The following is a 10,548-nucleotide window of genomic DNA, read 5'->3' on the forward strand; positions in this document are numbered from 1 at the left end:
TGGGGGGGTGGGGGTTGGGGATGGGGTGGGGGTGGTGCCGAGGAGGGTTAGAGGGATGCAGGGAGGGGTGTGTGGAGGGGTGGGTGGGGGTGGTGGGGCGGTGCGGGTGGGAGTAACGGTCAGTATGCCAGGGACGGGTGGACCACTCAAAACCAACCTTTTTAAAAAAAATCTTTTTGGAGAAGGTGAGAAAAGGGGAGGGACTGTTCACTGGCACGCAGTAGCAAAAAGCAAGCTGATTCTTCAACCCATGACAAAAGCACATCACCTTCACATGCATCCAGCCCCATAACGATCCACACTGGTGTTTTAAAAGAGGGATTCCCATTTCACTCAGAATCTATGCCATGCAAAGGATTGCATCAAAATATATAAGTGCATTAGAATAGAAACGATTGAATATTTCAAACATTTCTCAACATCTCAGCCTGATCCTGTTTACCAAAGGGCTGGTTGTCATCCATATTCATGTTTTTTTTGTCAGATGGCCACAAAGCAGCTTCACATGAAATCCGTTTAAGTTGGCTGCATCATCATTCATCTTTGATGAATCTCCATTCACGTTTAGGTCTGTTATGATTTTTTTTACTCACATCAGTCGATAATATATGTACATTGATATCTGTAACCTTCATAGACATCAAGAGAGAAAATATAGATTCGGGACAAACATTCAGTAGGAACTACCTAGACGTCTATTCCATCAGATATCCATATATTGCTATGTATTACACATTGGATACATGGCTTAGAAATTGGATTACTTGCAGTACATCTGTAGTTTAATTTGTCGGCACGTAACATGGCTGACAAAGGGTTAAAGCTATCCCCTTGATATGGAAAGGTTGTTCCAATTTTCCCAGCGCCAGATACTGGCAAGTTTGCAAGCACAAATTTGCATCATTTAAGACAGTTATGCCCTTGGACACAACCACATCCACAGACACAGACATACTTCTGCACACTAAATTAGAACAGAACATAGCGAGCGCTACAACTGTTCTGACCCACCCGGCTTTAGTGGACGGCTTAGTTACATGAGCACAATCTTGAAGCACATTTCATTTGCAATAGAACTGGGGCTGCCCCATGCAGATCGTTCTTCACTCCTTAGATAACTCAGGACGCCAATTATAAGAAGCAGTTGAAGAACACCCATCACAGCATCCTCCCCCGCACATGCAAGAACTCACACAAAGACACACACACACACACACACACACACACACACACACACACACACACACTCACACCCCCACACATATACTCGCAGACAGGATAATAACCAACATTTGATGTTGTTGGGCACACTACACTCTCACTCCAAATGCAGCCACAGACATGAAACAACTCCAAACTATCCCAAGCCAAATCATCTCATGTTTCATGTTTCATGTCTCATTACACATTCGTTTTGGTTTGACACCCCATGACCCCAATGAACAAAATGAGAGCATGCTGGGACTGAACTGGTATGGCGAATCAGGGCCTTTATCACTGAAAAAGAGGACAATCTCAAAGACGATGCCTGCCAGCTTCATCTCCACCAGGCTCCCCTGACGATGGGAGCGCTGGGCGTCCTGACCCCCTGGCAGGGGCAGACCTTCCTGGAGCCTATGAAACTAAACAGGGCTGCTCCCGACCAGGGGGCTGGGCGTCCAGTTGCTCCCACAAGCAAACCCCCGGCTCATCAATTCAGTATCTTTAAGGCTGAATTAATTCACTAACGACCAAACTAAACCCCACTCACAAATCAAATGTAAATATAGGAACTCCTGCCTGACTAAGCCGTTGGTTTAAGCGGAATTGCCATTGTTTCAAAGCCACATTGCCATCTTTCCATCATGACTGACCACACACAAACACACAGAGTGAGACTTGCGAGCCAGTGGGCAGTCCCTTCCCCTAGAAACACAGGTTTTCATGATCTAGAAGCAAGCCAAAGGCTGGACGGATGATTGAAATGGACACTTGAGACTTTTTGTATTTATTGACAAATCGAAACCAAAGAAACTTTTTCTGCACCTAACTGTTCTACAACTTAAAAAGAACTGTTATAAAGAGGAAGAAAACTTATAACAGCGAGGATACCAAGGAAGAGGCGGGAGGTGAGGTCGCTGGGGGAGCGGAGAGGTAGCTTCGTCTCCGCCCGACGCGACAGGGACTTTGAAAGGGGGAAGCAGATTTGGGACTAAAAGGGTTAAACACGTGTGGAAGCGGTGTCCTCAGTGGCAGCTGCTTCCTAAGGCAGAAATAATGTGTCTCTCAAAAGTTGAAGATTGTCTTTAACGTGTGCCTATGCAGTTTTTTCACGAAAAAATGGAAAAGAACAACGAAAACCTCATCAGCTACAATACCAAAGATCCACAACATATTCCTACAGCAGTTTTTCCCCTCCCCTGTTCCTTTACCCTGTACTTAAGCCTGGAGTACATTCTGAGAAACATGCCACGCACACACATGTGTACACTGACACTGGAAACGCATGTGTGTGAGTGGATGTGATGTGTGTGATTCACTGTGGAGTGTGCCTGCCTACAGACATGGTGTCCAGGGATTCAGTTCATCTCGCATACGTCACGCAGACTACCTCGGTTCTCCACACACTCAGCACTGTAAATCCTAGCCTGACAAACATGTCCGTTCAGCTTTTCATGCTCCGGGACACAGAGAGTGTGCTTCAGCAAAACCACATACCAAAGATAACTAAAGCACACTCCTGTGACACGGGCACGCCCATTCCAACTAGGAAACTGTACATTACTTACTTACTTACATTGTCATTCCTATACTTATGGTATGTGCTGTTAGACTTAAATCCCATCTGTTCAGTGTTGTCATAAAACATAGCTAGTCCAAGATCACATTTCCACACAGACAAGTAGGCTCACTGCTAATTCTGCACAGTAGTAGCACCCTACACTATTCAGGTTTCACATCAAAGAGACAGATGGCTTATATATGTACTGAATGCTGAAGTTGTAGTGATAAGGGATGAAGGGATTTATGGCATTTATAAGAATACTGTCTTTTAAACCAAAAAATAATGTACCCTTACTCAAATGCAAAGAGACTATGAAACCAAAGATGCTACATTATGGAAGAGCAATACAGTTAAGTTCAGAAAGATGGACCGGTCTACAGTCTGTCCCAACGAGGAATTCATCCACCCCTTCTCTCCCTCTCTCTGTCCTACATTCAGCTCATTCTGTGCAGAGTACTGAATCCCCTCTCTCATGTCTGTAAAGGGGCGCTCCACTGGGTCACAAGGGTCAGGTGTTCACAGACACATCCATGACGTGTTCAATTTCTCTCAAGAACAAAAAAGACAAAGTAGCCCCCCCCCCCCCAGTCACAGTACTGAAAAAGCCCAAAAAAGGACAAAAACCACAAGTTCTTCAGTTGAAGAAAAAACTGCTCAACTATCGGTCGAAAAGCTTTATCCTATAGTTTTCACTCTTGATTACTGTAGGTCCAAAGATCCTCCATCGCTCCAGGCCTCTGGGGCGGCGCTGGAGAGGGAGCCCCTCCTCCATTCGCTCACTGCAGTCTGATCTTGAGGGACACGTGCCCACCATGGATATGAAATCAAACCAAAAAAAGAGGTTTTCATTGCTTGTCTTAGTACTTACTTTTGATTTTTGCCTATGCCTATGGACAATTGTCTTTCCTAGGTTTAGAATGCTATAATTTTATTTATGTAATTTATATTTGCTATGATTGAACATTAATTTAAATGACCAAAAACTCCCCTGAAACCCTTTCTCCCAATTAGCTTGCCAAAGTTTACATTTTTTGTCTTTCTTTAAGTGTTTGACACTGTCAGACTTATTTATTTATGACAAAATGTGCTAGTACACAAGCATAGCTTTTTTTAAACCTAATTATTTAATATTATTTAATTAGATGTAATTGTGTGAATGAATATTTATGGGTATTTAAGAATGTTAGCGCATCTAAGATGCCGTGCTTATGTCTCCCCCTGTTAATTTATTATTAGTTAGCTTTACTTTAAAAAGCAACAGATTGAGTATTTAATTTCCTTTAGACTTAATGAAAGAGTGAATGTTCAAAATGTAGAAGTGTCAGTAGAAAGCTGTAATTTTCATGTCACCAAATTACCGAGAATTTAGTTTGATCTTCCTTTGATTTGTTTCTGTTCATTTGCTTCTGAATGAAAACAATCTCTTGTTGTAAAACTCTCTTGGCACACACTGCGTCTGTACTCTAGAGGTCATTTAGCTGTGATACTGAGAGACCTTTTTTTTTTTTTTGCATACTGTTTGTTGGCCATTGACGGACAAGCAATGAATTTCAGACTGATGTTTGTGACACGGATCAGACAGGGCCACGCGTTGACTGAGATGGGTGCGAACACACTGTCGCTGCCAAATGTGAGGACCTGCCTGATGTGAGGCCGCATGCGCAAACTTTGCGACACTATTGTAGTACAACGAGCCAGGTAATGCCGGTGGTGTAGGCTACAGCATGAAGTGGAATGACAAGCGCATTTGTTTACGTTTGAAATCCACCAAGGTTTATGATGTTAAGCTTCATGTTTATTGAATTATTAGTTAAGCAGTGCATTCATTAGCCTACTAGTAACAGTAATACAACATAGCCCCATATGTTGACACTGAGCCATATGCTGTAAACCGTTGACAAAATTATAAAACACTACGTTAAATAAACCTACATTATGCGTTAAGAGAAGCCAGATACGTTGATATTAAACCATGTATGAGAATGCACGTCTTGGATAGTTTGCTCCTGAGCCTTCTGCCGTAAACCGTTTGTGTTTGCGCATGCGGACTCACATCAGGCAGCGGCGGACTCTAGACATCCTATTGGCGGACTCACATCAGGCAGGGTCCTCACATTTGGCAGCTACACACACCAAAGATAACTGCGATTGCTGAGAGGATGTTCATCGCTTCACTCGTAGAAGGAAAACAGAGGAATCCCTTAAAAACTAGCTGCTTCCAAGACTGACTTGTGTGTGTGTAAAAAAAACCTTTCTACTTCTATAGTGAGAACCAAAGAGGCTACCTCACTGATTTTTCCATTTGTAATTTTAATCGTGTTGATGAAACCAAAGATACCAAAGATTTTTTTTTTCTCGAGTACGGTCTGCGCTTCACCCATGCTTTCATTTATGATAATGTCACCCTTCTCTTTTCCTATTCTGCTCTGTCTTTTTCTATTAATTTCCATTTCTGAGACACATCCTCTCTCTTCCCCATGAAGATACAAGTGGCCAGGGAAGTGATTGGGATGTAAGCTCAGAGCCTTGTCTTCCAGAACGTTCCTCACCACGCAAAAACGGAGCTGCGTTGTCAAGAGTCAAACTCCTGCCCCATAAAAAGAACACCTTTGCACTGAAGTAGAAGGCTGGCTGTGCCTCCCCCCAAGCTCTACTCCTGCTTTGACACATTTATTGAACCGTTTTAGTTCAATCAGAGTGAATGGCACGCTTACAATCACTTGTCACTCGCTACTGTGCTTATAATTAAATCAATGCTCAAGAATGATTTGATGTTGATGTAAACAAACTGTAAACAACAGCAAGTGTAGACGTCCGGGTCCACAATCAGGCAGCCCTTGGAGGCGTTACCCTCTAGCTTCACACAAAAGATGGAATTGGAGTTTAATAGCAGTTTCTGCTTCAGTGCAAACATGTCAAAACCAAAAACCAAACCAAACCAAAGAACCCCCTCCCCTGTCTCAAACCAAAGTCTGTGGTGAGGACATGTCATTTCTGGAGGACATGAGCTCTTTTCAGATGATTAAGTACAGTACAGCTCCTACAATGCCACTAGTACTCTCTCACTGCTACTTCTGCTCCTTCTAGTAATCATTCCCTCCTGTTGAAGTCATGTGTACTTTAAGTGGGGGCTCTCACTAGCAGCTGAAGTAGTACGTCATGTGTAACAACCTGCATCATGTGCTGCCACAAGTGTTTTATGTACAATTTGGCATATATTATGTAACCCTTTAGTATGCACACTGAAGCTCCTTACAGAAAGTACCTGGGAACTGGACACTTGGTGCATGACCTGAGATGACTTATTATTAAAAATCAAATTCTGTGCATTCTCCTCCTGTGACTGTATTACTTTGTATTCTCAAACCAAAGGAGCCGGCCTCACAAATATGTGGACAGCGTTTTCATAGCAAAGGATGAGATACCCATGGGACGCGTGCCTTGCTTGAACCAAAGTGAAGTCTAGACCTCTCTGTCATTTCTGTTCTTGTGAATACCTCAGTGTTTAACAGGCCGGTGCACGCCTTTGCTAATGTGCTCTCGGTTTGGTGGTGCTTTGCAATGCAATCATGCAAAGAACAAACAAACAAACAAACAAAAAGAGACTAAACCAAAGGATTAAAAATAAGTCTTTTTCCCTCCCCCTTTCTGTCTTTCTCTCTATCTCTCGCCTCTCAACGGTTGCAAAGCTTTAAAAAGTGGAAAAAAGATACATTTGTGGCATGACATTAGCGCAGACCGTGCTTTTCCTTACCAAATGTTCTCAGATATACCTCATAGATAATAGTGTTTAGGGTAATGTTAATATAGCGTATGTAATAAATTATTCACTTGCTCTTCTTTTGGTAACTGTGACTTTATGAGACAAACAATGGAAAAATGCTTTATACATTTTAAGTTGTGATTTTTTGTAATAGTTGAAGAGGTGCGCTTACCAAAAAAAAAAAAGAAAAAAAAAATGCTTGTCTCCCCTTTGCTAATGTGTCTGTTTCTCATCTTTTGTGCTTTGAGGATTACGCTGTGTCCTCTGTTTCTTTGTTTTCTTTTCTGTCCTTATTTTATTTGATGGTTCTTTTGTTTTCGGTGGGATGGCTGAATATACCAAAAGCTTTGCTTGTTTTTTTATCTGTTTTGGATTTGGGAATGGTTGCAGAGTAAGCCTCAAGTTTACAGTTCTCATATTGTGCTGGAGGAAATCACTGCTCTTGTGTTGACATGTAGGCTTCATCCATCGTCCCCCCCCCCCCCCCCCCCCCGGTTCTTTATTTTTGTTTGTCTTTTTGGGGGAAGCCTCTGCTGTTCTGTGATAACGGTGTAGCATCACACTTAGCAGCTGCCAATCACTGCTGTAGCCCCAGTTTTATGCATGACTATATTTACCGTTAGCTAACAGTTTAATGCATTGTGATGATTATGTTTCACTCACACCTCACAGGACGTCATTCCTGCATGTTAGCCTGGACTTTCTGTTTTAATAAAAGTGCAGCTCAGTTGTGTATATATTGACCCAAACTACCTTCCACAGTCAGACACAGGAAGAAAAACATGATGAAGGATGAGGTGTGGTTCTTTGAAATCGAACAGGCTGTGAACCACCATTAAGCCACACCATAGGGTCCTCGTTAGATTGTGTCAAACGATGTATCTGATGGATATGGAGAAGTCTGTAAAATACACGTTGTTTGTTTGTTTGCGCCAAACACATTCATCCCGAGCCACGACATTCTATTGCTTAGTGTTTTTCTCTCCCTTTGGTTTTGTGTCTGTTTTTGATGAGAGTAGCTTCCTTTTGTTTTTTCCAAATGATTCCATAAAGCCTCAAACTCCCCGATGTCACAGACTGTGCTGTGTCTGACAATCTATTCGTGCATCAACACCTCACTTTGTGTCAGTGCTAAGCTCACACCTCTTAGCTCATCAAGTGCTGAAAAATACCAAAGTTGAAGTCTCTCTGGAGTATACCCTGAGAGATCCACACAAAACCCCACTACGTTGGCCCACTGGGGACAAACCTCACAGCGTTTCTGCTGTAGGCCAAACCTTGGGGCACCTTACAGTAAAACCGCAGATTTCTTGCCAGTGTCACTGGCTGGATATATAGAGACCATCCATTGACAGTATTCACAAGAGCAAACCTAGCCATTGACAAGCGTATGTTATGAAGCAGCTCAACATGTTAACAAACTGACACAGAGGTAGTCATACCCATTCTAAAGATGTCATTATTATTGGTGGGGCAAGTTCAAATGTTCTTAAGTAAAAAGTGATTTCAGTTGATTTTTGGTTCTTTTTACAAAGACAAAAAAGTTGTACGAATGTCTTTTCATTTTCTCAATTCATTTTCTCATAAGATCTCATGATTTATTTTCATTATAGTGCTGAAGTGTCTTTTTTTTTTTTTTTAAAGGATGGTATTTTTGTTGCATTGACTAAAGTGTTGATGGGAATATTGGTGTTAAATTATAACATTGTTCACTACCAATCAACCTATGCTCAAAGAGAGTCAACTATTCAGAGTAAATGTTCTTCCACATACTATGTACCAAAATAAAGAAACCACCATGGTTGTATCCTTAACAATTTGTCCTCATGACTTGAAAACTATGAATGTTTGGCTGAACTCCATACAAAACCTGAGGTCGATCTTCACCAAAGGGCCCATTTTAGACAAGAAGCTGGCCACCATTGAATTTTTGAACAAATTTCAGAAATCTGCTACACCCGTGTCATACAAACTCTTCAATTGTATTTGACCTGAGGTTGGTCTCCAGCTGTGAACTGACTATATTCTGACTGACCCCTCATTACCAATAGGATGATCAGTCCTGTCCTGGAAACGCTAAGCAGTTGAACTCAAAAGGCCAAACGCCTTGTAAAGCAAATCAAAATTTTGAAACATACGCCCTTACTGCAATCTCTAAACATTGGAATGGTGGGGTTGGAAGTCACTTTAAACAACACAGTGCTTCACATTATGGACCACAGGTGCAAGTTAAACTTGGAAGAATTCTAAGGGAAAGAACAGAACATGTCGAAGCCATCTATTTATATGGTGGGACTGAAATAAAATAAAGGGTACAAATATTGTTTATGTCCATACTATCTTTTAATGTCATTCCACTGTTGAACACCATTCTGGCATGCCCTAATGTACATCATTTACTCCGTTGGAGTCTTCTGAATTTGGGTGATAAAACTACTGAATTGTATAACTGACATTCCCACGTCCGAGTGTATGACTGACACCATTCAAATGCAAAAGTATTCTGCCTGAATATGTACACAACCGAGACAAATCCGTCAGACAACATTCGATCTGTTTGCATGTCCTTATGGGTTTTTTTTCAGTTTGAACAGTGCATAATGGGTCTGAAGTCTTCAAAATAAACGCTCTGTGTATGAACTCTTACATTCAAGGTAGGACACCTCTCATCTGTGCAATATTATTAGCTGTGTTTTAAAAGAAAAAGAAAAAGAAAAAGAAAAAAAACTTTGAAACGTTAACGGTTATGAAAATACAACTATCCGTGTCAGTGTTACATGTTGAAATGACAGCATACATTGGAGCTTTCAATATTGTTCGAGTTGTTGATGTATTGGGCACTTTAAAACTGTGGCAGAACATCCCCAGTCCTATCCCCAGAGGATTCAGTTGTGTGTGCGCGTGTGTGTACTGTTTATATCTGCTGTTTCTTCATTAAGCTCTCCCATTGCACACATTAGTGTTTCTGTCTTGACCATGCTTTCATTTAGATTTGATCCTTCCTGTACCTTTATTCTTTTTATTCCCACTATCATCAAATGGTAGTGCTGTATATTCTGCTATTAATATCAAATAAACAGCTTTGATTCATCACTTTGCTCCCCAGTCTGGTTTATGTCTTTCATTTCATGTAATGTATGACATTTATGTTCAATTCCAATTTGTAACAAAAAGTAATTTGCAATCCCTGAGTTGAGCAACCAAAGCAGAAACTGCAGGCCAACGGAAATTAGAGATGTTCCCAGGAATGATCAACTCTGGTGATTAAAGTCAGGTACTCTACACTCATACCTGATAAACACACAGCCATGGGAACAAAAAGGCTGAAAATCCAGGATTGCATCAATATTCTGGTCCTTCCCTGAGAGAGAGTGTGTGTGTGTGTGTGTCTGTGCAGTGGTGCCTCTTCAGGACCCTTCTTCTCCAACCCCCCAGCTGCGTGTGTATGTATGTGTATGTGTGTGTGTGTGTGTGTGCAGTGGTGTCTCTTCAGGACCCTTCTTCCCCAACCCCCCAGCTGCAGCGGTCACTCACCTCCCCCCAACCTCTCATCCACTGCCACACAGCAGACAGGTGAAACCAGCAACCTTTTCAGGCTCCTTAAGTGGCTTACTGCGTCTGAATCCTGTCAAACTCCACTCCTGCTCTCTCCCCCCCCAACAAGGGCAGGAGCTCCTTCCCCGGCCCCTGGTTGCCAAGGAGACCAGCATGCATTAAGGGCCTTATCCGATGCCATTTGGCTTTCCATTACCTGATAGGAAGATGGCAGATCAGAGATAGGACGTGACATTCAGAAATATGTCTTTGTCACAAGTTGCACACTCACCTCAGTCAAACCCTGGCTGCCAATCAAAGAAGGGCTTTGTGGTTTCCTTTGACAGGAGCAAAACGCTTTAAGACTTTTTCTGAAAGGGCACGAGCACCTGAAAAACATATCCAACCTCGAAGAGTGTCTGGGTGAGAGAAGGGGACATATTTGAAATAAGTTTTGTTGAAAAAAAAGAAATAACGAAAATAATAG

The sequence above is a fragment of the Sprattus sprattus genome (assembly GCF_963457725.1).
Source record: "Sprattus sprattus genome assembly, chromosome: 11".
Lineage (NCBI taxonomy): Eukaryota > Metazoa > Chordata > Actinopteri > Clupeiformes > Clupeidae > Sprattus > Sprattus sprattus.